Below are 26214 nucleotides of genomic sequence, written 5' to 3'. Positions count from 1 at the left end.
AAATAAACAGAGTAACCATTATTCTCCTTAAATGAATAACCGTATTGCGATAGACATAATCCAATCATGTCTATGCTCAACGCAAATACCAACTGACAATTATTCAGGTTTAATACTAATCTTGATGGTAGAGGGAGCGTGCGATGTTTGATCACATCAAACTTGGAAACACTTTCAACACATATCGTCAGCTCACCTTTAGCTAGTCTCCGTTTATTCCGTGGCTCTTTTATTTCGAGTTACTAACACTTAGCAACCGAACCGGTATCTAATACCCTGGTGCTACTAGGAGTACTAGTAAAGTACACATTAACATAATGTATATCCAATATACTTCTATCGACCTTGCCAGCCTTCTCATCTACCAAGTATCTAGGGTAATCCTGCTCCAGTGGTTGTTCCCCTTATTACAGAAGCACTTAGTCTCGGGTTTGGGTTCAACCTTGGGTTTCTTCACTAGAGCAGCAGCTGATTTGCCGTTTCATGAAGTATCCCTTCTTGCCCTTGCCCTTCTTGAAACTAGTGGTTTCACCAACCATCAACAATTGATGCTCCTTCTTGATTTCTACTTTCGCGGTGTCAAACATCACGAATACCTCAAGGATCATCATATCTATCCCTGATATGTTATAGTTCATCACGAAGCTCTAGCAGCTTGGTGGCAATGACTTTGGGGAAACATCACTATCTCATCTGGAAGATCAACTCCCACTCGATTCAAGTGATTGTTGCACTCAACAATCTGAGCACAAGCTCAACGATTGAGCTTTTCTCCCTTAGTTTGCAGGCTAAGAAAATCGTCGGAGGTCTCATACCTCTTGACGTGGGCACGAGCCTGAAATCCCAATTTCAGCCCTTGAAACATCTCATATGTTCCGCGATGTTTCGAAAACGTCTTTAGTGCCTCAACTCTAAACCATTTAACTGAACTATCACGTAGTTATCAAAACGTGTATGTCCGATGTTCGCAACATCCACAAACGACGTTTGGGGTTCAGCACACTGAGCGGTGCATTAAGGACATAAGCTTTCTACTGTCCGCATAATCGCTACTTTCAACTTTCAACTATATTTTCTCTAGGAACATATCTAAACAGTGGAACTAAAGCGCGAGCTTACGACATAATTTGCAAAAGGTCTTTTGACTATGTTCAGGATAATTAAGTTCATCTTATGAACTCCCACTCAGATAGACATCCCTCTGGTCATCTAAGTGATTACATGATCCGAGTCAACTAGGCCGTGTCCGATCATCACGTGAGACGGACTAGTCATCATCGGTGAACATCTTCATGTTGATCGTATCTACTATACGACTCATGCTCGACCTTTCGGTCTCCGTGTTCCGAGGCCATGTCTGTACATGCTAGGCTCGTCAAGTTAACCCTAAGTGTTTTCGCTGTGTAAAACTGTCTTACACCCGTTGTATGTGAACGTAAGAATCCATCACACCCGATCATCACGTGGTGCTTAGAAGCGACGAACTGTAGCAACGGTGCACAGTTAGGGGAGAACACTTCTTGAAATTTTGTAAGGGATCATCTTATTTACTACCGTCGTCCTAAGTAAACAAGATGCATAATCATAATAAACATCACATGCAATTATATAGTTGTGACATGATATGGCCAATATCATATAGCTCCATTGATCTCCATCTTCGGGGCTCCATGATCATCTTGTCACCGGCTTGACACCATGATCTCCATCATCATGATCTCCATCATCGTGTCTTCATGAAGTTGTCACGCCAACGACTACTTCTACTTCTATGGCTAACTGGTTTAGCAATAAAGTAAAGTAAGTTACATGGCGTTGTTCAATGACACGCAGGTCATACAATAAATTAAGACAACTCCTATGGCTCCTGCCGGTTGTCATACTCATCGACATGCAAGTCGTGAATCCTATTACAAGAACATGATCAATCTCATACATCACATATCATTCATCACATTCTTCTTGGCCATATCACATCACATAGCATACCCTGCAAAAACAAGTTAGACGTCCTCTAATTGTTGTTTGCATGTTTTACGTGGCTGCTATGGGTTTCTAGCAAGAACGTTTCTTACCTACGCAAAACCACAACGTGATATGCCAATTGCTATTTACCCTTCATAAGGACCCTTTTCATCGAATCCGTTCCGACTAAAGTGGGAGAGACTGGCACCCGCTAGCCACCTTATGCACCAAGTGCATGTCAATCGGTGGAACCTGTCTCACGTAAGAGTACGTGTAAGGTCGGTCCGGGCCGCTTCATCCCACAATACCGTCGAAACAAGATTGGACTAGTAACGGTAAGCATATTGAACAAAATCAACGCCCACAACTACTTTGTGTTCTACTCGTGCAAAGAATCTACGCAATAGACCTAGCTCATGATGCCACTGTTGGGGAACGTAGCAGAAATTCAAAATTTTCCTACGTGTCACCAAGATCTATCTATGGAGAAACCAGCAAGGGGGGAAGGAGAGTGCATCTACATACCCTTGTAGATCGCTAAGCGGAAGCGTTCAAGTGAACGGGGTTGATGGAGTCGTACTCGTCGTGATCCAAATCACCGATGACCAAGTGCCGAACGGACGGCACCTCCGCGTTCAACACACGTACAGCCCGGTGACGTCTCCCATGCCTTGATCCAGCAAGGAGAGAGGGAGAGGTTGAGGAAGACTCCATCCAGCAGCAGCACAACGGCGTGGTGGTGGTGGAGGAGCGTGGCTAGAAGAGGAGGAAGAAGAGACGTAGGGCTGCACCAACGAGAGATCGAATCGCGTGTTATGGGCAGCCCTATGCCTCACTATTTATAGGGGAGAGGGAGGAGGGTGCGCCCCCTCTAGGGTTCCCACCCCTAGGGGGGCGGCAGCCCTAGATGGCAAAGGGGGTGGCGGCCAAGAGGGGAGAGGAGAGGGAGGCGCACCAATATGGGCCCTAAGGCCCATATCCCCTTAGGGTTTGCCCCCTTTCCACCTCTTAGGCGCCATGGGCCCTTGTGGGAGGCGCACCAGCCCACTAAGGGGCTGGTCCCTCACCACTCTTGGCCCATGCAAGCCTCCGGGGTTGGTGGCCCCACTTGGTGGACCCCCGGGACCCTCCCGGTGGTCCCGGTACGTTACCGATAAACCCCGAAACTCTTCCGGTGACCAAAACAGGACTTCCCATATATAAATCTTTACCTCCGGACCATTCCGGAACTCCTCGTGATGTTCGGGATCTCATCCGGGACTCCGAACAACATTCGGTAACCACATACAAACTTCCTTTATAACCCTAGCGTCATCGAACCTTAAGTGTGTAGACCCTACGGGTTCGGGAGACATGCAGACATGACCGAGACGTTCTCCGGTCAATAACCAACAGCGGGATCTGGATACCCATGTTGGCTCCCACATGTTCCACGATGATCTCATCGGATGAACCACGATGTCAAGGACTTAATCAATCCCGTATCCAATTCCCTTTGTCTAGCGGTATTGTACTTGCCCGAGATTCGATCGTCGGTATACCGATACCTTGTTCAATCTTGTTACCGGCAAGTCGCTTTACACGTTCCGTAACACATCATCCCGTGATCAACTCCTTGATCACATTGTGCACATTTTGATGATGTCCTACCGAGTGGGCCCAGAGATACCTCTCCATTTGCACGGAGTGACAAATCCCAGTCTCGATTCGTGCCAACCCAACAGACACTTTCGGAGATACCTGTAATGCACCTTTATAGCCACCCAGTTACGTTGTGACGTTTGGTACACCCAAAGCATTCCTATGGTATCCGGGAGTTGCACAATCTCATGGTCTAAGGAAAAGATACTTGACATTAGAAAAGCTTTAGCATACGAACTACACGATCTGTGCTAGGCTTAGGATTGGGTCTTGTCCATCACATCATTCTCCTAATGATGTGATCCCGTTATCAATGACATCCAATGTCCATAGCCAGGAAATCATGACTATCTGTTGATCACAACGAGCTAGTCAACTAGAGGCTCACTAGGGACATATTGTGGTCTATGTATTCACACGTGTATTACGATTTCCGGATAATACAGTTATAGCATGAATAAAAGACAATTATCATGAACAAGGAAATATAATAATACTTATATTATTGCCTCTAGGGCATATTTCCAACATGTCCCAAGGGATGCGGCTGGGGCATCTACGTGGCGAGGCCCAGGCCCGCCAATCCCTTCCCCAGCAGCTCCGCAGGCAGCAGCGGAGCAGCCGGAGGATCCAGCGAGTCCCCCGAGCTTCACGTGACTCCGGAGACGAGCGACGACAGCTATGATCCCCCGAGCTCGTGTCGTGCCCAGAGCAGGGAGGGCGCATCGGGCCGCCGACGCCACTGATCTGGATGGGGTTGGCACCGGCGCCTGTCGGCCCACTGTTGATGATGGCGTCTCCTACGGAGGTGCACTTGGTTAACGCTCCTTAGGATTAGCACCTTTTGTTCCCTGCGAGGAATCGAAGTAATGCCCCGTGGGGGTATGTAAGGCGCCTGCCATGTCTTTTGTGAATATTATATCCTTATTATGAATTGATGCGAGATGCGTGTCCCGTCCCGGCTCGGCTCCCCCTTTTTTCCTCGCGAGGGCTTGGTGCTCTACACTCACCGGTCCCGGTCCCCAGGCAGGCTTCAGCCGTCGTTGGTGTGCCAGGTCGCGATGTCGTGGTCAAGGCCAGGAGGTGAGCGGCCCAAGGTCCAGTAAGAGCCCCTGAGTCGCGATGCTCAGGAGGTCCCCTTTAGCGCTCAAGCAGCCTCCGCTGGGCGAGAAAGGAAGGCAACGTCGCCGTGACAGGGCTGCACTAGGCGAGGATTTCGCGTTGAGTTGATTTAGCTTTTGCGTGACTTATCTCATAAGTTTGGAGCAGTTCTTCGGTGAGGTGTCGGGCCTGTGCGCCGGCAGCTGGGGTGTTGCTAGGTCAGGCCCTCGTGAGCTTCTCCCCTCTTCCCCGCACTTTCCTTCATGCTCTACGTCCTCAGGTCCCGGCCCTCGAGCGAGCTCAGCCGCTGCTGGTATGCCAGGTCGCGATGCCATGGGTCAAGGCCAAGGGGTGAGGGCTGGAGAGCCAGTAAGAGCCCATGAGTCACGATGCTCAGGCGCCCCCCTTTCAACGCGCGAGCGGATCGTACGGGAGAGAGGGAGAGGGAGCTCACGACGCCCCCATCCTATTCCTTAGGCGGATCCTGCACATCAACACGAGGAAAAACAAGGTCTGCCATTACGGTTGCCAGCCAGCCATTGGTTGCTCCGAGGGAGTGATTGGGGCACTGAGGGCCTGGTGAGGTAGCGCTATGCGGGGCTGCCGCGGCCAGAGCTCGACCACTCAGATTTTTCGGTGTTGCAGGGACGGACCCATGCGCAAGCGCAGTGCTAGAGCGAGCGGCTCCAAAGGTAGGTGTCAATCGAGCAGGCGATTATCTCAAGCAGGTTAATCATGAAGACGCAAATCAAATTAGATAGATGCAGAGAAAGGCAAATGCCACTGGGTCAGGCCCGAGTGGCTTGGGGATGATGCAGCCCTGAGGGCGCTCCCAGCTGAAATGAAACTTGAAAGAAGTCACCTGATACCATTGCAGAACGAGTGTCGGAGTAGTTGGTGGTGCGCAGTGAAGAAGCCGATCCTCACGAGCCCTTGGGACTCGGAGCCTCGGGAGGCTCAGGAGGTCCGGGCGGCTCGGTGAGGTCCATCTCCATCTCCTCCAGGAACGCGCGATGCTTGGCCACCTGAGCTTCCAGAATGCTTCTCATCAGGCGCTGGTGGGCTGCAGCTGCGTTCGGCAGGCCGAAGGGCATGCGAACGTAGCTGTGCAGTGGGCCCGCACAACACCCCATGCACGAGGGCCAGAGGCACTCCTGAGACGCGACTCGATTGAGCCCTGGGTAGTCGATGCTGACGCGCAGCCTGCCATCCTCGCCTGGATGGGGAGCTATGCTGGGCAGGCGGCGGTTGCCGCGCATGACTCTTGATTCCTGCAACTGTTGAGCGACCTTGGTGATGAACCCCTAAGGTTGGGCCCTCCTTTCCTTACGCCTTCCTGAGGGAAACGTGCCGCGAAGCACGTCTCCAAGTGGTGCCCAAGCGCCTCCCTCATGATCTTGGCAAAGTCGGTGGCTCCCCAGGAGAGAGCCCCCGAGCCCTGACCGAGGAGGGCACCAGGCGCGCCTTCCTATGCAATGGAGGGTGGCGCCCCTTGGACGGGTGCAAGTCCAGATGTGGCGCCTCCGGAGGTGCCTGCCTCCTGAGGCCTTGAGCTAGGTAATGTATTCTTCTTCTTGGGAGCTGCTCCAGGGAGGTTTCCACTCTTGCTGCCTGGGTCCTCGATTGACGCAGCTTGGAAGGCACGCTCGAGGGAGCTCACCGCATCCTTCTCTTCACAGGGGACTGTGATGACCCCGCCACTTCTTGGCATCTTGAGGACGTTGTAGCCATGGTGAGTCATTGCCATGAACTTGGCCAGGGCTGGATACCCGAGGATGGCATTGTATGGCAGGCGAATGTGAGCGACGTCGAAGTCAATGAGCTCGGTGCGGTAGTTGTTGCGCTGTCCAAAGGTGACAGGAAGGCGGACCTGCCCTATCGGGACAGTGGTACCATCAGTGACTCCTGAGAAAGGCTTGGTTTGGCTGAAGCTGATCATATGGCACTTGGAGATTGTTGAACGACTCAACGGCCAAAACATTGAGTCCTGTGCCGCCATCGATGAGGGTCCTGGTGACTTGCACATTGCTGATGATTGGGGAACAGAGCATTGGGAGGACACCGGCCGTTGCCGCGCACTTGAGCTGATCCGCTGAGCTGAATGTGATGGCGCACGCAGACCACCTGAGAGGGCACGTGGCCTCAAGCTTTGGGAGGAAAAAATTCACCTCGCGAGCAAACTGCTTGAAGATGCGCAGTGAGGCTGGGGCCTGAGCGCCGCCCAAGATGCAAGTGATTGCATGTGGCTCCTGGAAGCCCCCATCCCTCTCGTCTTGATGATGGTCTTCATTCCTTCTTGGTGGTGGTGGCAGAGGAGGAAGGCATGCGTTGCCTTGCGGGCGATCCTCACGAGGCTGATCTCTCCAAGCTCCCTCGTGAGGCTGGTCCTGCCAACGGTCCTCGTGAGGCCGGTCACGCCACCCTTGGCGAGGGCCACGGTCGTCCCATCATCCTCCACCTCTTGCTCCACCTCTGCCGTAGCCCCGATCGTTGCGCTCGGGGCGTCGACCAACACGGCCTTCTCGCACGGCCCTGAGCTCTTGGCATTCGTTGGTGTTGTGAGTATGGAGATCGTGGTACACACAGTACCGGCTGCCCTTGGACGACTCTCGCTGGTCCCTGCCATGCTTTGTGTCTGGATCTGCCGCGAGCACAGTTGCTCCCTTGCGCTTCACATCCTTGGCCTTGGCTTTCTTCTCTTCTGGGTCTGCTGCCGGGAGCTCAAGAAGGGAGAGGCGTCCTCCTCAGCCCTTGCACACTTGGTCGCCGGGATTGCCAACTCCTCCTTCATCTTGACGTCGCGGACGTAATCAGAGAACACTGAAATGATGGCCTCCTCGGTCACCCTGGGAATCTTGAGGTGAGCGTTGTTGAAGCGCTGGATGTACTTCTGCAAGGTCTCTCCGGGCTGCTGCTTGATGCGGCGTAGGTCACCCACGGCCGGCGGACGGTCGCGAGTGCCCTGGAAGTTGGTGATGAAGCGGGTGCACATCTCATCCCAGGAGGAGATCGTGCCAGGAGCCAGGTTGAGGAGCCAGGTGCGGGCGCCATCCTTGAGTGCCATGGGAAACCAGTTCGCCATGATCTTTTCGTCCCCGTTGGCGGCTTCAATGCCCAGCTCGTAGAGCTGTAGGAACTCCGTGGGATCGACAGTGCCGTCATAGCGAGGAGGCAGGTCAGGCTTGAACTTGCCTGGCCAGGCGACACTGCGTAGCTCGGTGGTGATGGCGCGGCAGCCTGCGATGGCCACCGGAGCCTTATGCTGATGCTGGGCTTTCTCCTGGGGATTCCCGTGCGCCGCTGCCTGGAGCAGCGTGGGGTCTTCACGTGGTGGCGCAGGGATGCGGTCATGGCGCACCGGTGCCGGGAGCACGCGAGCACCGTCTAGGGGACGAGGAATTTCTTGGCAGCTCATTTCTTGTCGCGCGGGCGCCGGACACGGTGGATCTCATCCTGGGGCCGCGTGCCTTGGAGCCAGGGTGCCTTCTTGGGGAGGAGGTGGTGGAGGCACCTCCAGGTCTGCGCCTCCTGCACAGGACAGAGGGCGAGGCAGCGAGAGGGACAACACAGGAGAGCCCCCTGCGGCGTTGACGAGCTCGGTGATGCGGGCGAGCCAGTCCTCGTAGAGGTCGTCGACGGGACGGTAGTGCAGGAGCTGACACGCCAGGAGCAAAGCGGCGTGCGCGTCCGTGGGGGCGCGACGGGTGTGGGACGACGAACCGGCTGGAGTCAGCGACGGGATGGCGGTGCGGCCTTCCCGCCGCATCGAAGGATGCATAGATGAGGCCTTCTACTCATTCCCCGCCGGGCCGGTGGCGGCGTTGGCGGCAGGCGACGGGGAACAATGGGGACACCCACCGACAGGAGCCGTCTGGGCGACGCGGGTGGCGAGAGCATCCCGACGCTCGGCGCGAGCCAGGCGAGCGTCGGCCATGGACACGATGGAAGATCGAACGCGAAACAGTGGAAGAAAGATTCCGGCGCACCCCTGCCTGGCTCGCCAAATGTCGGATGTTGGGTTCCGGTAGACCCTTAAGGTTCGAACTGTGGGGTGCGCACGAAGATCACTCGCCTACCGATCTACGTCCGATCGCCTCGACAGATCTAAGCTAAAGCGATGAACAACACGAGGGACACAAGATTTATACTCGTTTGGGCCACCATTGTGGTGTAATACCCTACTCCAGTGTGTGGTGTGGTGGATTGCCTCAAGGGCTGATGATGAACAGTACAAGGGAAGAACCGCCTCGCGAGAGGTGTTCTAGAGCTGGTGCGATGAACTGCTTGGGTGAGTTCAATCACCTCTCTCACTAATGAGCACTTGATCTGTCCCTCCTTTCCTCTGTGATGGCTAGTCCTATTTATAGAGGCCCTGGTCCTCTTCCCAAATATTGAGCGGGAAGGGCGCCAACAACGGCCATTTTGAAGGGGAACATCTAGTACAAGTTATCCTGACTAAACTTGGTCTTCAACTGCCAAAAGCACAGGCGATGACGCCGTCTCGGGCTCCACGGTGACCTCCATCCTGCCGCTCTGCTGGTCTTGGTCTCGTTGCACTAAAATGGCAACCTTTGTCTGATGCCTCGGTACTCCACGCCTGTGCTTGCCCCCTTTGCGCCAAATAGGAAACAAGGACACTGCACAGGACGACGCCCGCCTGGCACCCACCTAGTCTCGATCGTCATGGCTTGCGTCACGAGCACCTCGCGAGGTACCCTGCCTTGATCTCTCTGCCTCCTCGCGAGCCTGCCTGGCGAGGCCGTTCCTTAGGAAGTCGTGCGTCGTCCGCCCCGCGAGGCTTGGCCCCTCACGAGGGTCTTAAGTCTTGTGCTGATGAAGATAGGTCGTACTGGGCCACTACTTGAGCCACGCCACAGGCCGCAGGCAGGCAAGCCTGGGGACCGCCGTTCCCAGAACGCCGACATAGGCATAAACATAATTTGTGCCCGTAGTAACAATAGGCCGTTTACAGGTGTAAATATCTCGAGCCCATAAAAAACATGGGCCTTTAATAGTCCGAAAGTGAGATTGGGCCCTGATTGTGCCAAATAACCCACTGGTCTTAGCATGCCGAAATGGTGGCACATTTACAATGCGGATCTTTCAAAGGCCAAAATTTGGACGGGCCGTAAATGCGCCGACCTACTACACGGGCCTTTAACAGGCCAGAAGTTCGGTCGGGCTTGATTAGTGTCATTTTTATATGGGGCGTTAATAGGCCCGATGTGACGTTGGGCCACATATGGCCCATGGATTTTGTCCGACGTTAACAGGTCTAAAATCACAACAGGCTGAAAGTGGCCAAAATCTATAGTGGGCCTCTAACATGCCAAATGTCAGACATGGCCAAATATGACCCAAATCCTTCACAGTCGTTTATGGGCCGAAAGTTTCAATGGCCTATAAATGGGCCCAAATGAAGCAAGACCTTTAGCAGGTTGGAAATACACCGGGCTGTAATTCGGCCCAAATACTTAGCAGACTGTTAATGGGCCAGAAGTGACCATGGGCCGCGATGATGACAAGTTTAGGACGAGCCATTGACGGGCCGATTTGACACTAGCCGTATGGGCCTTAACTGAGAATGTTGGGCCTTTAGCTGGGCCGGCCCATTATGGTCCGCTAAATCTCGTGGGCCTTTAGTTGGGCTATCCCATTTAAACTTTATGGGTCGGGCCCGTCCATGTGTCAACATATCATATGCGCATCTCAATCATTGGATGAGTGACACCTGTGCCAACGCGGAGCTGACACGTGGTTCCGTCGGCCAATGAGAATTTTCCACGTGGAAAATGGGCATGGCTGTTAGCGGGTTATCGGATCCAAAACCGGAGCCGATAGCTTAACGGAGCCGTTATGGTGGATGCCACGTGTCGGTCACCCTTGATGAAAGCCCTTCCATGACGCGGCATTTATCGTCATGGATGTGGACACTTCCGTGATGATAATTTTGCTAAAGTCATGGAACACTTCTACGACAGCACATGTATGACTATCTTGATTCTGTCATAAAATCGTCATGGATGTACATGCATGACAGAAAATGTGACCTACTGTGACAAACATGTATCATCATAGAAGTGTATTTTTTGTAGTGCTAGTAGTACGCTCTCTCCCTCGCCCATGCGCGCGGTGGCTCGCAGACGAGGAGAACCTTTTGCTTTTACTACTCCTACAACAAGCTCTCCCTTGCCCACGCGATGGACGGGACATGCAACAGTTGATTCGATATTGTAGAAGTAGTAACATCATTGTCCGACTTCTCGAAGAGGCGAAGAGCCAAGCGCAACCCGGACATGGTAGTCTTATGTGTAGGAGAGGGGCGTGGTCTGGCAGTTTTGTGGCAATCCTTTTCTAGTAGTGTTGTTTGCGTCCAATAGGTGCCACCGTCGGATGCAGGTATTACGGTTATTGTGGCAATTGCTAGTTACAGATATCTTACGAAAATCAAATAATCCCAAAACAAACCCGACCATGTTTCTTGTTTCTTTGTTTTTAATGCCTTGAGACATACTACTACCTAGCACCGCATGCAACGGTTAGTTCATTCAATGCAATCGTATTAATTAGCAAATAAATATTAAGTTCTCTTGTTTTCCTCTCCACCTTGGTTGTGGTGCATAATGCAGTAGTCTCTTTTTGACACGCATTTACCTTGATATGGATGGAATGCCGACGAGGGGGAGGGTAGCGGTTCCCAAAACATTGAACGATCAATGGTGCATCCTCATTCAATTATCAGGCAGAGGGAATTAATTGGAGAAGCAGAATGGAGCCAACACAATGTTAATGCAACACAGTTTGGACTCTCATATAAAAGCACCCCACCTCTCTAATCGATCTACTCCTAGTCTCTGCGCAACACTGCTGACTCCAATCCAAGACCAAGTGACCAGAAGCCACAAGCACCCATGGCATCGATGGACGTGAGCGGCAGTCGGCTGTGCCAGATCATCCAAGACGCCGGCCTATGGCCTCGCACTGTGCAGCGTTTCCAGACGGTGCTGGAAACCATCAGCGTCATAGCCCTCGTCGACGCCGGCTTTGCCTCTCACATGGGCGAGATGATGGTCTGCTCCATCCGCAAGTTCACTGCCATCAAGAAGCGCATGGACGACCTTGCCGTACTCCTCCAGCCCGCGCACCCAGGCTCCTCGTTGCCTTCCACCTTCATTGGACTCCAAGGTGACGAACTCTTTGAAGCACTGGTAGCCCTGCAGCGGCCGGAGGTCAGGACAAAGAATGTGCACCTCGAGGCCGCACTCGCTGTGCAATGGCTCGCCATGCAAGAAAGCATCGACCTACACATCCACGTCTACGAGGAAATCATCTACATAGGCCACTACAAGGCCAACAAGGATAGAAAGACGTTGGCCATCTTCCACCGGCTGGAATCTTTGGACGCCATTGTTCGGAAGCACGTTAACCTGGCCACGAAAGCTGCTGCTACTTAGCCGCCATTCGGTGGGCCAACACCCTAAGTTAAGGAGGAGTAAGTCGTCGATGCATCTTTCTTCTTGCCTCCTGTAACCAGCACCGCATCGCCTCATGGCCTTAATGTTTTATTAGTGTATGACATTTTTATTCAAGTCGTAAATGACATCATTGTTCGATTTCTCAAAGAGGCAAAGAGCCAAGCACAACCCGAACGTGGGGGTTGTGTACGCTGGCGTGCCAATCTTATATGTGAGGGAGGGGGCGTGGTGTTGCAATTTTGTGGCATTTATTTTGTATTGTTGTTTGCGTCCAATAGGTGCCACCGTCGGATGCACATCTTACGATTGTTGTGTCGATCGCTTACGAAAACCTTACAATCCCAAAACACTTAGGCGTGATGGATTAACTCCACCTCATTTCTTGTTTCTTGACATGAATAAAGGAATCAACCAAAAGATACATGGGCCATGTATGTTTTAATGCCTTGAGACTACCTAGCATGGCATGTTGCGGTCAGTTCATTTCATGTAACGGTAGTACTATAGTAGAAATATTAAGTTCTATCATTTCCCCTCGCCTTGGTCGCGGTGCACAATCTAGTAATGACTACTCTCTTCTTGACCCGCTTTTACATTGATGCGGCTGGAATGCCAAGGAGGGAGAGGGTAGCGGTTGCCGAGACATTGAACTGTCAATGATGCATCCTCAATTAGCATACAGAGAGAATAAATTGGAGAAGTAGAATGGAGCCAGCATGTTGTGAATGCAATGTAGTTTGGACTCTCATATAAAGGCGCCCCACCACTCCAATCTAGCTAGTCCTAGTCTCTGCGCAACATTTCTAACTCCAATCCAAGACCAAGTGAACAGAAGCCACAAGCACCTATGGAGGTGATGCACATGAGTGGTAGTCGGCTATGCCAGATCATCCAAGACACCGGCTTGCAGCCGCGCACTGTGCAACATTTCCAGACGGTGCTGGCCACCGCCAGTGTTCTAGCCCTCGTCGATGCTGGCTTCGCCTCTCGCATGGACGACATGATGGTCCTCTCCATCCGCAAGTTCACCGCCGTCAAGAAGCGCACGGACGACCTTGCCGTACTGCTCTAGCCCGCGCGCCGAGGATCCTTGTTGCCTGCCACACTCATGGCCCTCCATGTTGACGAACTCTTTCAAGCCGTGGTGGCCCTGCAGCTGCCAGAGGTCGCGACAAAGAATGTGCATGTCAAGGCCGCGCTCTCCGCGCAACACCTCACCATGCAAGAAACCGTTGACCTACACATCCACGTCTACAAGGAAATTGTCTACATAGGCCACTACATGGCCAGGGAGGACAGAAAGACGTTGGCCTTCTTCCACCGTTTGTAATCTTTGGACGCCATTGTTGAGAAGCACGTTGACCTAGCCATGAAAGTCGCTGCTACTTAGCCGCTACTCGATGGGTCGGCGCCCTGAGTCGAGGAGGAGGAGGTCATCGATGGATGCATCTTTCTTATCACCTCCTGTAACTAGCACTGCATCGCCTCATGGCCTTAATGTTTTATTAGTGTATGTCATTTTTATTCCAGCCATAAATGACATGTGTGATCCCTTGCTCTTATTTGGTGTTAATTATATGTAGTATCACTGTCTTCGTCCTGGGGTACTACTTAGGTCCTGGTTTATGGTCAAATTTTGGTGACATGCATGAACCTTTTGTTTGTCAAATATATGGTTAAATTTTGCCACACATTACGACGGGGAGCAATAAACCAGGACGGAGGTAGACTGGTCACGATCGTGTTTTGTGTCAAATTTTCACTTCAGTGACCCAACCTACATGGAGGGAGTATATATATTGGTGCGACAACCAAACTTATATATTCAAAACTGAGAATTACTACATGTCACGAGTTCAAAATGAGAAAGTGGAACTAGTACTACAACATGCATGTGTCGTTTGCATCGCACCCTAAACTGTCATTCTGGCCCGCCGCTCATCGCTCATTGGCTTGGTATTTTCTATGTATGAGTTATAAATAGAATGCCGCGTTTGCTTCGCACCCCCACACGGTCTGTCTGGCACGCCGCTCAAGCCAAGGAACGCTTGTTGTGTTAGCATTTTCACTGTCAGGTGGGGCCGCAGTTGAGCAAACCGACTATTGACAAATCCCCACCCCGCGCACCATGCGTCGGCTGAGTTAGAATTAGAAGGGAGAAACGAGGGAGAAGATCTAGCTGTAGCACAGATGCTGTTGTCAGATGGGACTCATGTTAATAGAATAGGAGTACCGAGTACTCGTACGTCTAGTACTGAGTACCACTAGGTGGGTGCATGCGACCTATACCTATCATCAATTTAGGTATCCTTTTTGAACCGCAGCTACGGTTCATAGTATATATTTTTCGCACATTTTTCCTCATGTATGTACTCCTAGGCTATTTCCACGTGCTTCCTTTCGCCGACAGGTGGGAAAAAGCATCTGGGTCGTATTGCATGCATGACTTGGAGCATATGCAACCATGCCGGCGTACTTTACATTTCAGACATGACGAATTACATGCAAACCCCCGCAGAAGAATAAATAAATAATTGAATTACTACGTGCAAACCGGATTATTTTCATAGAAACCGGAGCACGCCCATTAAATTTTGGACATAACACATTTATAAAAAACGACTGACCTAAACCAGTCTAAGGGCCTCTTTGATTCGCAGGATACTGAAAACACAGGAATGGGGAAAGTATGATGGCGATGAACCGAGAGGAGGAGTATTGTACGTGCTAGAGGCTGGACTGTAGCACATTGTTTTTTATGGCCATATCATCACATTGTTTTCTATGGCCTATCGCCTGTTGGTTCACTAGGCTACCGTGTTTCACACTCCTCTGACGTGAGTAGTAGTATATATACATAGTACTATATATACTGCATGATTATTTGCTCCTTCTTAATTTGCCAACATGTGGGAGCCAGCATCCGGGTCAACGTGTCATGCACCAGATTAGAGTGGGGAATGGAAGGGGGGCATCACCCCAGTCGTAGCGCTGGAGTAATAATGACTATATTGAGTAGTCATATCACAAGACCCCATCTTTCTAGTAGTAATAAGCCGTCAAATCGCACAACCCTACATTTCCAGCAGTAAGTTGAATCCGCTACTCACTCACCTGCCTCGCCTCTCTGTCAAATCGGCTACGCGAAAATTGTCGCACGTACTGCACGGTAAAAGCCCCGCCCTCAACTTTTCAATACTCATAGTATAATTTTGTATCGATGAATTGCACCATGGAGCATAAAACCAAAAGAAAAAGGTGGTACATGTAAAGAAATATAGTTCAAGCTGTAGCTAGTGATTCAGAATGTAAACTGTGCATGTGTTTATACGTATAGGTCATTTCAAAGTATTTAGTCCATTGATGCAATGTGGTCAAACTGTACCATTGATATCTTAAAGCCAAAATAGTTTGAGCTTGTTCGTTCTTTTAAGTATTGTATAGCTAGAGCAATGCCACCATTAAACTAACCCCACAAAGTAGTACTTTATGTTTACTCACCCGTGGGGTTGTTCAATGAATGGAGGGTCGGGGAGCATGAGTGAACAAAGTGCAAATTGCAATCAATCATGTTAAAATAGAGAGTTTCTTTTCTTTAACGCCACGTACACAAATTGAAACGCTTGTTGTGGAGAGAAAAAGATAATCACTCCACTATATATATAGGCAGGGGCCTGAGCGCTTGCTTTACTAGGGTTGCTCTCTTCATTCTCTCATCCTCTCCAGATCTAAACAAGATAGTGGTAGCGACATTTTCTCTCTGCTCAACGATGGTCATAGATCCGCCCGGATCCCTTCGGCCGGTGTGCGTAGGGGACTAGGCGCATCGTTCACGCAGTCATCAGCAGCAACGGAGGAAACCCACAGGTGCCGGCGGGTCCCAATCCTCTGCCCATGTCGTTCTGTCCGACATAGCGCCAGCTCGGGAGGTCCTCTAACCCCTTCTTCCCCCTGCCATATTGTGGGCAGATCCGACCTGCTGTCGGCCTCCAAGCCACATCCCAACGACCCTCAGATATAAGTTCCTTCGAAAGCGGCCCTGCTCTACTGCCCCAGCTCCCCACGTGTCTGCATGTGGATATTTTTCTACTTCCATCAGCTCTTCCAAAGCCACCTAAATTTTTAGTATTATTAGAGGTAAAGCTACTTCATGCAGTCGAATCTAGGACTTGGTTCAAACAACACAGAAAGGGGGGAAGTTGTAGCATGTATCTAGGACTTGATTCAAAGAGGAAATAACAGGGGCAAAGTAGTAGAGACTAGATACCCAACTGGTCTCTTGGTTGAAAAGGGACATAAAGGGAAAAGGCAGTACAAACTAAATAAGGAATATATCTATTATTGGTTGAAAAAAGGATAGAAAGTGGCAGCTGGTGGACAGGTCAATAGAGTATGTCTAGGATTAGATTTGCTACCCTCACATAGTAAAAGGTCTCTGGGATTTGATTTGCTGCCCTCACAGAGTATGAACAAACCCGACATCACCACTTTATGCCTCCTTGTAGGTACATTGTGCTGATGCGTCCACTATCACATGTCCTTGTACCAACTTTTTGTTGTAGTTAATGTAAGGTCGTATGTAAAATGAAGCAATCACGCCGTTACCGTAAGGACATGTCTAACCAATGTTATTGTTAATCTAATGCCTTTAGTAATATGATGCAATTAAACTGTGTCACAAATGGTACTCCTTCTATTCTCCCAGTATCCTAAGTTAGTTGCGTCTTTACGCTGCTGAGTGTCCTGGTGTCCCCGCCGTCCCATGCCCTTAAACCAACTCTTTTGCTGCTATTGATCTATTGTATCTGGTAAACAAGCAATGCCACCACTAAAGTAATCCCATACTGGCTGGAGGTAACCATCCTTTTTTTAAAGTAATCCCATATTTGACGAATGTCATTGTTGATCTAATGCTTTCGATAACATGAAGCAATGCTGCCGTTTTAAAATTTCTATCGTCTTTGCATGATTGCCATGAACATAATGAAGATGCTTCTTTTCATTTCATGTATGTTTTGTATCTTGTCATTGACCTGTAACTGTTTTCTTTCTATCTTTTTGTGCGGATAGGGATATCAATTTCACCTTGCTGCTATTGTTACCTTTTGGTGAACTGCACAAAACATATTTTTGGAATGAGTGTCTTATGCAGTTCAACTAAAATGTCACGTGGGTAACGTCTCTCAATTTTGGTGGAACTGCACAAAGGGCAATTGGAGTTTCCAACATCTCCGTTAAACTCTGCCGGTAATCTCGTGCAACATTTTATTAGCCTTTGCAAGATGAGCCATCACTGTCACCACAATGGCACTTTATTTTATTGGAACTGCACAACAGGAGAAGCAAATTATAGTTGCACCTTGCATGAGCAGGACAACCAACCTTAATGTTGCTCAATTTTAGTGCAACTACTAAAGAAGAACCTGCCAGCTCATGAGAGCAAGTACTTTTTGCTAGCTGCATGATGCAATCGTTGCTTTATTTCAGCTGGACTGTGGAAAAAGGTTGCATAAATTGAATCATCCGAGTGGATATATAGGTTTGCCACATCGAGTTGTGGTGGCGTAGGGCCCCTCTCTCAGTAATGGTTCCCATGACGGGGTATGTTCCTTTTTGGTTGATTTTGACCCTCCATCCAGCTAGTGATCTTGTGCTACTGTTTTTGCACTTCTATGAGAAAGCAATAATGATATTGTTTTTGCATCTTAATTTAATGCCACTAATAATTTGAGGAAATCTTTTGGCACCGCTACTGCCACTGATAAAATGAAGTAATAATACATATAAAATAGAGCTATTGTCTTATCTACCATTTCATTTCCAATATAGATAACTTGCAGAAGGCCTATCCGACAGAATGAAGTCCATGTGCACTGTATCAATCACATAGCTGCACTAAACTTGTTGAGTCCATCACGCCTACCGTTGAGGTGGTGCACCCCCCCTCTCTAACTGGAGGGTGCCACAATTTTAGTTGAACTGCACAAAATAGTGATTCAAATGAGTCGACGCTCCTCCTTCTACTGACACACTGAGGTGTTAATGGATGTCAAGGAATCACCTTCATGGCAAGATACGGGTACATGAAGGTTAACTTGATCTTCCAAAGTTATCTCACATAGGCCAGTAATGTCTTTTGTCAACATGGTTGTGCTTTGTCATATTGTGCTAACATTATATATTTTTAATAAAGCTATTCTATCGCAATCTTTTCTTATTTTGGAAATAAAGTTGCTTTACCTAGTGCCATTATTATAGTAATCATGCTCTTTCTTATCTATGCAAACATGAATACTCAACTACAGATGTTGTGATGGTCAAAAACATTCGCCAAGTTCTTGGGTTGTATGACACGACTAGCCAAGATGGATTTAATCCCGAGATTCACTCTATCCAAAGGCTCTAAAGTACCATCGTGTTTGCAAGGTGGAAAGAGATATTTTAGGACGTTGATTGATGAGTCCACTAGATTTTGCTATGTGTACTGTATTTGTTAAATACTAAGGATGAGGCTTTGTACACATTACGAAATCTAGAAGGCCCTCTTGTGCATATATTGGAAGTGGTAGCACCACCAGTGATGCGGAATATTTTAGCTGCCAATGTTTGACATGTGTGGCCTTAAAAAGGCCTAGTTTCAATGTTTAGGCAAATCCTTGGATCAAATTGCTTACATGAAGCATCAATCAACTTTTAATTATTTGTTCACATTCTCACAACGTTTGAGTTGTATAGTTATGATTGGCTCTGATATATGAATCATTGAGATGTATATGCATCTTTGTTGTACTTATTATTTCAATCTAATGGGTTGGTTCTGAATCTTGCAAGCTGGGAATCATTGTGATGTGTAGGCATCTTTGTTTTACTTATTGTTTGAATATCATTGGTTGGTACTGAATCTTGCAAGCTGGGACATGACATGTTGATGCAGAGGACATCAACCATAACAAGCTGTTCAAAGTTGATAGTATTGTTTGTGTGAAAGTGCGGCAAATGAGCTGATTGTGTGTGTCCTGATAATAATAATTCTAATCGTTGTGCATGTTGATCTCGTGGCACTAATAGAACAAGCCAATTCTTAACTTGTTTTAAGAATAAATTTTAATTAAAGCTAATAAAATTTAAGTAAAGTGACCATTGACACTTGCTATTACAGTACCAATACAAACCCGCTCGTGAACCTGAGGGGGCATGTTCTGTCGAGCGTGTAGTGGGTGATGGAGGGGTAGTAACTGCTGTCGCCTGTACAGACTCAGTTTACTGTTGAAAGAAGTTCCCCAAGAGCTGAAAAACAAGCTGTTGCTGCCGCCTACCCATTCGCTCACTTGTAGTTGGAAAAACAAACTGCTGCTGCCGTGGTGCCGCCCATCTAGTACCCCAGCACACACTCATCATCTTCATATCCCCCTCCCCCTGCATGCCCCCAATCCCCACAAAACAAGAACCGCCACATCAACTCTATGTGAAAAGAGACTCCAATGGCGATCCGAGGGGTGAGCCTATTGGATATGGACTTCAGCAAGGAGTTCACCTTTGAGTTCGCCGTTCAGACCCATGGCAGCACCAAGTTGAATGTGATGTACACCAATGATCCGTACTCGGTGAAGCTTTGCCTCGCCAAGTTCAAGTAGTACCTATAGGAGGAGAAAGCACAAGGTTGTGGGACTAGACCTTGTGCCCATCCATTCGTCTCCTGACAGTGACCAGCGGATCGTCGTCACCTAGGTAAGTGTGCAGGACAAGTTTCTCATTTCATCGGCATCGCCGACTGCACGTTCCCTACGGTGGAGGGCAGGAACAAGTGTGTCGACATCCAGAAGCAATAGAAGATCATCGGGAACGTGCAGGAGAAGGACTCCGTGGTTGACCCCATCGCAACCATCATCGACCCCTAATACGCTAACATGAAAGAAGACGTCGATACCAAGGACCTGAACACATGGGAGGTACCTCTAAATCTACCCTACATAACCTACGCGGCCAAGGACACATACCCATGCTACGACATGTACAGGAGGATCTTAGACATGAGGGCGTGTCTGCTTCGCGTAACCGACGAGTACACGGACAGCCGCAACATCATGATCAAGCGTGCCAGGAAGGTCTAGATGGTGTACTTTATCTGTTTAAGCACCTTTATCATCTGAGTGGTTCATGCATTAGCGTATGTGCCGTAATTATCTATTTTTTCTGAAATATTTCGTCTAAGAATGCATTAACCTGTTTGCTTTTTTTAGTGGCTATTTGCTTATGTATGTAACTACTTCACTGGGCTGCCGCGCTTTGAATCTCCTTCCTCCCAGCATATTCCCCTTCTTAGGTGGACCCAGCAGGTCTCGTACACATACATCTAGGACCAACCACCTATCCATTTGTATTTCTTTATTTTGTTCAATCTATCGTCATCTTCCTATAACGGCTGGCGGTGCTGCCGTGCATGCCTCGGTGTGCCATCCTAGCCTATGGCGCTAACTAGGCCATCCTGTACTCCCACACATTCTCCGGCGGTGGCAGCTCCACCGGCCCGCCCTACACCCGAACAAGTCAACCCTCTGTACTCCCCTCCGCATGCGTCTTCCCCAGCCCCGGTTCATTCCAGTCCGAGGTCTCGACGTCATCCTCTGCCTTGGTGCTCCCGCCGCGGCGCTGCCGTTTGTCGTTCCCAACATGGTCAACAAAATGAGAGGAATCGAGAGACGACTGTTCATCGAGAGGCTGATAGTCCGGGCCCACCAGGTCCATGGCCTAGGTTTTGTTGTTTAACACGCGCAGCCCACGACATGCAGACATAGATGATCCAGCAGGTTTCAACCTTTTTGGGGGGGTCCAACAGGTATTAAGCATCCTCTGGGCCTCCCAGCCTAGCTTGTCTATAACATCAGCAACCCAAGTTATGTTTTTTTTAAGACAACACACAGGTCAGTTCTATTTTTCTATAAGACTGCAAAACTGAACCTATGTTTTCCCTTATATAATAATATATATATATACTTATATTGATATCTTATTTTATTACATATATATAACAGAAACAACATAAAGTTCCATTAAACCTATCGTTTGTCCAACCACTTTATAGATCTTCCCACTTCCTTTATTTTTCGTTTTTATTTATCCTCTATCTGAATTTTCTCCCACTTTCTTTTTCGATGTAATCTGAGTTTTCTCCCAGTACTTTTCCCTAGAACCAACTCAACTGTCCCATGTCTAGCCTAAAAATGTTAATACCCCACATCCTATTAACCCCAATACCACGACCATGGACGCATGCATGCAACTGCATCCCTTTTACCCTGAAAAATAATGTTTTCTCCCCCTGACAGCCGGGACCCACCAGCTACATCTTCGCATGCAAGGAAGTGCGTCCTTATTACAGGCAAAAAAATGCTTCCTTCCCCTGAGAGTTGGGACCCATCAGCTGTATCTTCGCATGCAAGGAAGTGCCACCTTACCCTCCCTGATAGCTGGGACCCACCCGGTCAAACCGTACGTAGGGTTATCACTTTGGTCGTGAACGTGTACGTACATACTGGTCGATTGGTCTGTCTAGAAGCATGAACCGCGACCGAGCAAGGAGCGGCACGTGTGACGTAGCAATTGAGGCAGTCCTGTCTAAATCGTGTACACGTATGTATAGCCACATTGCAAGAAAGTAAATACGGCTATGTACGTACATACGAGTTGGGTCTCAAACGTGTATAGCAACGATGTCCTGTTCATCGGCAGCCAACCGACTGGGTCAGAATGGAGGAAACCGCGTCGTGTTCATCGCGAGGCAAGAGACTGGATTAGAATGTGTCCTGTTCATCGGGAGCCAACCGACTTGGACGAAACAACCCAACTGAGGTCCTGTGCATAGACTCGGGGTCTCGCGTTCGGCAAAATGGAGGAAACGGAGTTCTCTTCGACCCCTACGGTTGAAACAGGATCCTGTTCATCGGGAAAGGGCTGGCATACCGCAAAATGAATGAAACGGACTTCTCTACAACCGCCTACGGTCGAAACGGGTCCTGTTCATCGCGAGGGGTCTGGCGTACCACAAAACGGATCAAACGGGGTCATGTTCATTGGAGGGGTGTGTGGAGTACCACAAAACGGGACTTCACGGGCTAGTATTCAGCCACCATCGACTTCCTCCAGCCTCCACCATCCACTATTCATCCATGGGCTAATGTTCATCCAGACTCCACGGGGTCTTGTTCATCCACCCCAACCAGCTGGGTGTGTGCGGCGGCCTTCAGGGTCCAGTTCATCCAGCAGCAACCACATACTACCATGTGGGCCTGTTCATCCAGCAGCAACCGCCTACTGAAAGTGCGTCACGTCGACTAGAGGGGGGGGGTGAATAGGCGATTTTTATGAATTCTTCACTAAGGAATTTCAGGGTGAGGAAATTCCTAAGCGAAGAACTACTTGCAGCGGAATAAGTATGTAACGCCCCGGATTCGATGCGCTAGGTGTCTGCCAGTTATCCGCCGCTATTGCCATGTCATGTGCTTGCGTGTTGCATTTTATCATGTCATCATGTGCATTTCATTTTGCATACGTGTTCGTCTCATGCATCCGAGAATTTTCCCCATTGTCCGTTTTGCAATTCAGCACTCCTATGTCCTCCGGCGTCCCCCTCTTCTCTATTTTCATGTGCGGGTGTTAAACGTTCTTAGAAAGGACCGAGGTTTGCCAAGCGACCTTGGTATAGCACCGGTAGACCGCCTGTCAAGTTTCATGCCATTTGGAGGTCATTTGATACTCCAACAGTTAACTGGGTAACCGTAGAAGCCTTTTTTGTCTTGTAGCCCAACACCTTTCCAAAGTGGCCCAAAACCCATTCTAACCCCCTCCATGCTCTCGGTCGTTCGATCACGATCGTGTGGGCGAAAACCGTGCCTCATTTGGACTCTCCTAGCTCCCTCTACCTATAAAAATGTGTTCCCCTCTCCATTTTCGGATCAATTTTCCCCCGAAACCCTAGCCCCACTCCTCTCGCCCGCCGGACACGTCCGATCTGACGCCGGACACGTCCAGCGCCGCCGTCTCGTCCAATCCCGTCGTGCCACATGGCCGCCGCCGCTGCCCCCGCTCGCGGCCCGCTCGGCCCACAGCCGGCCCCCGCGGCCCGGCCGCCGAGCTCCGCCGCCCGGTTCCTCCTGCCGCGGGCCCGCGCCCGTCCCGCACCGCCGCGGAGCTCCGCCGCCGCTCTGCTCCACCGGAGCCGGGCCGCCCCCGTGCGAGCTCGCCGCGCCGCCCGCGAGCCTCCGCCCCGCCGTCCTCGCCGACCCTCGCCGCCTCCTGCCCGATGGTCGCGCCGCTCGGCCGTGCCTGACACGCCACCGGCCCCTCGCCGCCCGCCGCGACGACCTCCGCGCTCGGGCGCCTCGTCCCCAATGCCGGACGCCACCCCCGGCCGACGCCCGCGCCCTGCCTCGCGTCGCCTTCGCCGGAGCTCGGCCGGATCCGGCGAGATCCGGCCGGATCCGCCCCGGATTCGCCCGTCCCCACCGTCTCCCTCAACTCTGGCGAGAACCCCGGCGAACATCAAAGCCCGTGCCGAAGAACCCTAGATCTGGAAATTAGAGGTTGTCCCCGAATTTTCCTTAAGTCGCTGTTTTTTTTACATTATCATGCCATGTTCATCGCATCATATCTCCATGCATACTACTCCGTTTCGTGCGTGTAATATGTCAAAATGTTCATTGAGAGATGCTCTTCATTTCATTCCATTGCATCATGGTCATTTGAGTCCATCTTGATGCCTGAATCATCGTTTCAAGAGTGCTATATGATGTTGTCTGCTGTGTGTTAACAGAACATGCACATTTGTCTTTTTTTGCCATGTTTGATGTGTGCATCCTATGAGGTTGATGTCTACATGTGTTGTGTGATACATCATGCCATCTTTACAGGGGTGTATGCCATGTATTTTTGTGATCAATGTGGTGACTAGAACAAGCATGCAAACTAGGCTTCGTGACGTTGCTCATTTCAGTCCCTTTTCTGCTGTTATTTTTATGCCATGTAAACTTGATGCTACAGAGAGATCCAAGCATATTTTGAGATACTTCAGTAAGGATGTTTTGAACATATGGTTTTTCTCTAGCTATTCATGCCCCTGTTTGCAATTATGGAGTAGTCTAGCATGTCCTTTGGTTGCTCTACTTTTCTACAAAATGTTTCCTGGCAGATTGTTTACATGTTATTCAATTTTGCCAAGGTTGTTGTAGTTGATCCTTGCATGCTATGGACTTGTTCTTGCCTTGGTTAGTTTCATAAACATGTCTTCTTGCTGATGCTATGCTTATCTTTTCATCAAATGACTTGTGGTGAGTGAATTTAGCTTGTTAAGAAGGGTACTTGCTGTTGTTGTTTTGCTAGGCTGAATCTGTTATTTCGTGATGCTATGTAAACCTGCTGCTACAAATCATTCTATGCATAATATGGAGATGTTCACTAAGGATGATTTGTTCTACATGTCATTCTCTATCCATCCATGCCCCTGGTTGCATTTATGGCCTGCTCTTGCTTGTTGTAATCTTGCTCCAAAGTTGCTAAATAATGTTGCTGTCAGCCTGTTAACATTAAGTTCAGTTGTTGCCATGATTGTTTCTAGTGATCCATGCACCCTATGAACTTTCCCTTGCCATTCTTAGCTTCATAAACATGTATTCTTATGGTTGGTTGCCTTGCCATGCCATGTATTGCTCTGTGGTGAGTGGTTCAAGCTCACCAACATGCCTACTTATCGTTGTTTCTGCCATGTATGAATCTGTCATATAACTTGCCATGTTTACATGGGTGCCATCATATTTTCTGTTCCTTCTTGGCTCATGGTCAGTAAAGGACTTTTGTTCTACGCAATTAGTAGGTTAATTCCATGCCTTTGTTTGCCATGATAAGTTCCTGTAACATGTGGCTTGATAGCTCTAAACATTGCAACCTGATGTTATTTCTGCAAAGTCTAAAACTGATATTATTTGCGATCTTGCCATGTGTTTTGGAGCATGTTCTAGTGATTTCTGGAGATAGCTCAGTTTTCATGTTTTGTTATGATTTACATGTACATCATGCCCATTTCTTTTGCTTTCATGTTGAGATGCTGTAGCATATTGTTTTGATGCTTGCAATATGCCTAGTTGCTGTTTTGGACAGATTGTTGTTATCACTTGTATAGTGTATGTGTTGCACCGTTGCTCCGTTTTGAGTGTGCTCTATATGAAACTTGCTTAGAATTGCATATAGATTCATATTATCATGTTGCATCCTTGTTTTGGTGTGTTTGCTTGATGTTTGTATGCATTTTGCATCAATGACATGTTTAACTTGTTTTGCTCATATCTTCTAGGCCGTAGCTCCGAACTAATTGAACTTTATATGTAACTTGACTAGGATCTCGTGTAGATCATGTGGGTGCATCTTAACTTGCTGTTTAACAACTTGAAAATAAGGTTTATTCAGATCTGGACCAACTTCGAAATTTGCATATGAGGACTTACTAGAATTGTTATATGATGTTCCCGGCCTCATTTAAACTTGCTTTGATGTGTTGTTCTTGTTTGCATCATCTCTTGCCATGAGTAGCATCATGTAGTCTTGCCTTGCATCATGCTTGGTTGAGCATCATGTCTTGTATATGTGTGGTGTGTTTACCATGTTGTGTGCTTCTTCTCAATAGTTCCTGTTTCGTTGCGATCGTGAGGATTCATTCGTCTACGCTTGGTTCGGCTTCATCAGTTCGTCTTCTTCATGGACTCGTTCTTCTTCATAGCGGGATTTCAGGCAAGATGACCGCTACCCTGGATCTCACTACTATCATTGCTATGCTAGTTGCTTCGTTCTATCGCTATCCTGTGCTACCTATCATTTACTCTGCAAGCCTTCCAAATTTGCCATGTCAGCCTCTAACCTTTTTCACCCTTCCTAGCAAACCGTTGCTTGGCTATGTTACGATTTTGCTCAGCCCCTCTTATAGCGTTGCTAGTTGCATGTGAAGTTGAAGATTGCTCCATGGTGGATAGGATTATGTTGGGATATC

Source organism: Triticum aestivum, chromosome 7B (assembly GCF_018294505.1).
Source record: "Triticum aestivum cultivar Chinese Spring chromosome 7B, IWGSC CS RefSeq v2.1, whole genome shotgun sequence".
NCBI lineage: Eukaryota > Viridiplantae > Streptophyta > Magnoliopsida > Poales > Poaceae > Triticum > Triticum aestivum.
The sequence above is the reverse complement of the archived record's forward strand: the minus strand, read 5'-3'. Positions refer to the sequence as shown.